Source organism: Haliotis rubra, unplaced genomic scaffold (genome assembly GCF_003918875.1).
Source record: "Haliotis rubra isolate DU_JTF1 unplaced genomic scaffold, ASM391887v1 Scf72, whole genome shotgun sequence".
NCBI classification, from domain to species: domain Eukaryota; kingdom Metazoa; phylum Mollusca; class Gastropoda; order Lepetellida; family Haliotidae; genus Haliotis; species Haliotis rubra.
In genome coordinates, this window is record NW_025767435.1 from 2541217 (window position 1) to 2547120 (window position 5904).

Consider the following 5904-nt stretch of genomic DNA (forward strand, 5'->3'; position numbering starts at 1 on the left):
CATCCCATCCATTGAAGTCAAGGTAAGCGGACGAGGCCCGGGGCCGGTGGGGTAGCCATGTGGTTAAACCGCCCGCTCGTCACGTTGTGGGTACAATGTGTGAAGCCCATTTCGGGTGTCCCCAGCCATGATATGGCTGAAATGTAGCTAAAGGCGGCTTAAAGTAATACTCGCTTGCTGGCTCATTCTAGCCCCGTCCCTAAGGCGATATTACCAGCTGAGTAACACAGGACCTCGGTCAATCATCATCAAGTATCTGCTCCATGAAGCGTGTTGCAATGCAATTTTATATGTGAATCTGTTCATGTAGACATACAAGACAAATGCTTTGCTTTACTAGTACGGCGCCATGCCCTGGAACCTAAACTAAAGAAACTAAATGTAATAATTTTTATAGATCCACATATCGATAAACCTCAGGTCAAGGCTTAAAATGAACTTCAGAATATGTAGTTATGTCTAATCCAAGGGGTGTTATGTAACATCCTGGGAATTTTATCTTCACATTACTGTTAAAAACACCTATTCTATGATACGACCCCATTCACATCGCAGGACATTTCACTGAGGATTCTCAACTCGCTGCTACTTTGTCTTATGAACAATGGTGAAATATTTTGAAGTCCTTCTTTCGAAGCATGAATAATATTTCATCTTACTTGATTATCAGCCCCGTGAAGATCCGGGTTCGAATTGGTCTTAAGTAACCCATGCTTGTCGAAAGAGGCGACTAACGGGATTGGGTGGTCAGGCTCGATGACTTGGTTGTCATCGCATCCAAACTGTGTAGGTGGATGTTCATGACGTGTTTCACTGGATTGTCTGGTCCAGACTCGATTATTTACAAACCGCCGGCATATAGCTTGTATATTGCTGAGTGAGTCTTCTGAGGTATTTACAAACATGCGTGCATTCATATTCAAAATAAAACATTCAAAATACGTGCAAAAGAAGCCGCTTCGACCAAAAAGTTACGATTTCGTCCTCATATTTGAGCATATTATTCCACTGCAAACAAATATGTTCAGGAAAGCATTGATTTTTTAAACTTGCATGGTGGGAGGAATAATTTGATAAAGGTATTCAGTCCCAAATCGGCCGATTTCGTTTTATGATGTTATCAACATCTGGCCTATTGTTTGAAGACACAAGGAGATCTTGAGAAGAATCGCTCTAATCTTGATGACAGTATCAACAATGTTGGTGCTGTAGTGGATGTCTTGGTACAAGAGAACACCTTAACAAAGTTTATGAAGGCGGATATTATGGTAAGTTCCATTTTTATAATATGACTTTTAACATAACTGTCCTAGGAACTATTTTTTATCCTTTTCTTAGTTCGTTTTCATTTTTTTATGATATTGTAGGAGAAAGAGGAAGTTACATTTTATGATCGTATCAAAGCCTTATTAGATACCCTTCCCAGGCGAGAAGATTTCAAGGGTAAAACAGGATGATACAGTCCACGAAGGGGTAGGATCTTGACTTTGGCAATCCCAAAATACTGATCCAAAGATGTGAAATTTCTGGTGATGATTTGAGGGTAACCAACATGGTACTGACCATACTTGTTCATCCAAGGATACAATGAAGTGAAATCAAAATAGAGAATGTCTTCACCAATCCCTGTCTCATGAAAGAATTTGGAGGCATTGGTTCGTCCACCAAAAAATTAATCTCTCAGATCTTAACGTTCCTGAAGATTTAAAGTGGACACATACGTTTTCAGTTTAGGTTTGGTTTTGACTTGATGTCAAACTCCCAAATTCATAATGCTTCTGTTTGATGGCTGCATTTCTCTTCGTTGTTAAGGCATACAACTCACTGACAGACTGCTTGGTGTGAGGCAGTACTGTTTTGTCTCGGTCATGAGGATATAGCACATAGGACAACCAAGGTAGAGACAACCGTCAAATTGGTAGACAGTGTTGCTGTCATGACAGCCCACATCTACTTTATACTTGGTCCCTGGGATCTGATATCCCCCTTCATTCAAAGCGTGTTGAATGTGATTGCCTTGGGAGTGGATGAACCATTCCAGCCACTGCATGGAGATCAGACTGCAATGATCTTTGGCGTATCCATCTCCAGGTACCTTGGCAATGAGACTTGGAAGGGTCTCTTTTTCATGAACAACAACCCCTGCATTCTGTAGACTCGCCAGGTTTGACTTCCACCCATTGCTGTCCTTTTCCCTCTTTCAAAGAAGGCCAAGGAGTAATTTCACATGGATGTGGTCTGTCAAAAACTGCTGTGATCTGCTGTGTTTTAGGGTCCTTGACAAGATAGGTCGTCTCTGTGACAGACAATAATAATTGTCGGAAGTTCATGAGAGCTTACCTCAAATTTGGACGTCTGACCAACAACAGTCTTCCATTTCTTGAGCAAAGTCAAAGAGTTTGTTCTTTAGGTCTGCATGCCATTGCAGGAAATCATTCCTGCCTTGTGTAGACATGCTGTTCACTCCATAGAAAGAAGCATCAGGATAAAGTCCTACATACTGTTGGTTGACAGAGGTGTTAAAATAACGAGGGAAATAGCCTCTCTTCAACTCTTGCAGATCAAACATCTTTGGAAGGTTGGCCAATTTGGTATTGAAATGGACATGAGTTTAGACCCATTGTACTCAATGTTGTCAGGAATACTCCTGGTTTGAATCAGATAATCCAAAAGGAAACAAGTCAGCATTACCCTTGAAATTATGGGCAAAGAACGAAAAGTTTTTGTGACCTTTAGTGAAAAGCCAGACACAAAAGTGTGAGGCTGTGTTCTCGCCTTTGAACTTGACTTCTTGGTGACCATAAGTGTCTGGACCAGGAGCCGTCTTGAAACATTTATATTTCTTATGCCATTCAGAACAATGATGACAGGAACTAAAGCTGTTGCACCTGGCCCCAGGATTCAAAAGTTCAGACTGTGTACTTTATGTTATTTTAGTAGATATTTAAAATAAAGGTCACAAGGGTGGGCAAATGACTCATTGTTCTAGTACAGTCATACCTCATTCTGTTTCTTCACATCAACAGGGTTACTTGTCCCAACCCATCAAAACATCTAGATGTACTGGGGAAAATGCAGTTGGGTCTACACCTATTTTCAACACGATACACTGCATATACCTGATGGTTGGATGTATCTGCTCAAGATATTTTGTGGAAATATACTAAGTGTGATTGTGCTGGTGGATTTCCTAATGGTGACATGAGGTAAGTTGTTTCAAATCCCTATTCCATTCCCTCAGGTGATGTTAGTAAGGTTGCAAAAATGTGAAGGCAAACTTACCTTAATCATCTCATAAAGATATCAAAACATAATCCTATTAATCACAAAGTATAATCCAATGGATGTTAAGTAATCCAATGAGAAATACACACGCAGGTATGAGAATGGGAGTATATCCACTACTTGTAGTCACTTCAGAGGCTGATGTGTGAATGAGTGAGTGAGTGAGTATGGTTTTACACCGCTTTTAGCAATATTCCAGCAATATCACGAGGGGAGAAACAAAAATGGCTTCACACATTGTACCCATGAGGGGAATTGAACCCGGACCTTCAGCGTAACAAGCGAACACTTTAACCACTAGGTTACCCCAACACGCCAAGGTGAGAATGAATTTCCAAACACTGTTTCGGTCTATAAATTTTGTCTGAATTTATAAATAACCTGTAGGGAAAACCATATTCTAAAAGTAGAACATGACTCCCATCTAAAAATAGGCTGTTTATATGGGTAAGGTCTAAGAATAGACTCATTTGTTCATCAAACAATAGGCTTGGTGTTGATGACGTCATAATATAAAATGGCCGATTTGGGACTTAATACCTCATCTTACAACAGCTTTTGCTTCGAAAATTGTAGAGGCAACATTGGTCCACATGTCACTGGTTGCATGTCAGTTGTGATAATCAACTCAGCAATATTCCAGCTATGTGGCGGTGGTCTGTAAATAATCGAGTCTAGACCAGACAATCCAGTGATCAACAGCATGAGAATCGTTCTTTGTAATTGGGATACGATGACATGTGTCAACCAAGTCAGCGAGCCTGACCACCTGATCCAATACTAATCCGGGATCTTCACTGGTCGATTCTTTACTGTTCCTATGTGTAGTATATGTTGAGTTTGAGCAATCTGAATCATTGAATAAGCGTTATTTGTAGCAGTGGCGCTGTACCAGTACCTTGCAGATACACGATCATTGTGTGCTGTCCACATTAATAGCCACGTGCTTGAGTATCATGCTCCCAAGAGCACAAAAACAGCGAATTGTTTGCAGTACGTTAACATGAAACTATGAATCTCAATCTCTCAAGTCGAGGTGGTGTCTGCAGGAATATATATTCAATATTCATTATTTTATTACATGATTAAATCATTTCACTGCATTATTTCTGAAGCAGTTATATTTTTCGTTAGTATATAAACTGAAAGCCATTAAAAACGCACTTGATATTTGTTGTCCTAGAACTTACAAAGGTTCTATTGAAGATTTGGTTCCTGCGATACAGAGGATGTAGGGGTAAAAGGCTGTTATTCTGTCCCAGAGCATTCCTCACATATGAACTTCGATCCTTAAAACTGAACCTTTGACATTTCTCTTAAACACAACCACATTCAAGAAACACGTTGTGCACGTGCATTACCTGCACCCAGGCCCATGAAAAGCACAAGGAATTGTGAAACTCAATCACTTTGAGAAAATGCCACGCTTGACACAAGACGAAAGGAATCAGGCTATCAGTATGGTCAGTCAAGGTGCTTCAGATGTGAAGAATGCCAGGCACTTTAATGTGCATCCATCCACTGTTGATCGACTCAGACAACGCTTTTGGGCCACCGGAAGTGTTGCTGATCGTCCTCGACCTGGTGCAATACCTGTGACGACAGCTCGACAGGAACGCAGTATATCTGAGTTTCACACTTGCGAAATCGGTTAAAAACAGCTGCTGATACGGCAAGAAGGACAACTGGGCCAAGACAACGTCATGTCAGCGCCCAAACAGTGCGAAGACACCTTGCTGCCTTCAACATCCCATGTCGTCACCCGTACCGTGGTCCAACCTTATTGCATCGCCAATAACATGACTTGGCAACAGGCCATGGCGAGATACCATTTCTTTAGATGAATCCAGATTTAACGTATCAATTTGCAAATGGATGTCAACGGATTTATCGACGTCGAGGAGAAAGACTTGCGCCAAACTGTGTGCATGAACATGATCGTTTTGGAGGGGGTGATGCCATGATCTGGTGTGCTATCAATGCCAACTTCCGATACCAGATGTTAGTGGTTAACGGCAATCCGAATGCTCAACGTTATGTGGACAATATCCTTCGTCCGGCTGTTTTCACAATGACGGATCAACATGGCGGTCGTAACCAGTTTGTGTTTCAGCATGATAATGCACGTCCCCATGCAGCCAGGGTAACAAGGGACTTTTTGAATAATAAGAATGTTCGTGTGATGGACTGGCCTTCATTGTCCCCAGACATGAACCCAATCGAGCATCTGTGGGATGAACTTGGGAGTTCGAATCAACTTGCACCAAGGACAGTTGCTGAATTGACATAGGCCCTTCAACATCACTGGCAGACCATCCCACAGCTGTTCCTGAGATATGTGTGTCTTTCAATGCCCCGGAGACTGCAAGCATGTCTTGTAGCTTACGGTGGACACACACGATATTGACTGGAAGTGACCCCTCCTTTGTTTGTTGTTGCGTCACTGATGTTGTTGTTGATTGGACATTTTCAGATGAAATTATTCACAGATGTTTACTTAAAACATACCTGCCAGTTACATTTATATGTGTTGATATTTGTGTGAGTAAAAAAAGTATGAATATCAAATTGCGTTTTTAATGGCTTTCGCTATATGCTCAAACCAGAGACCATATAATA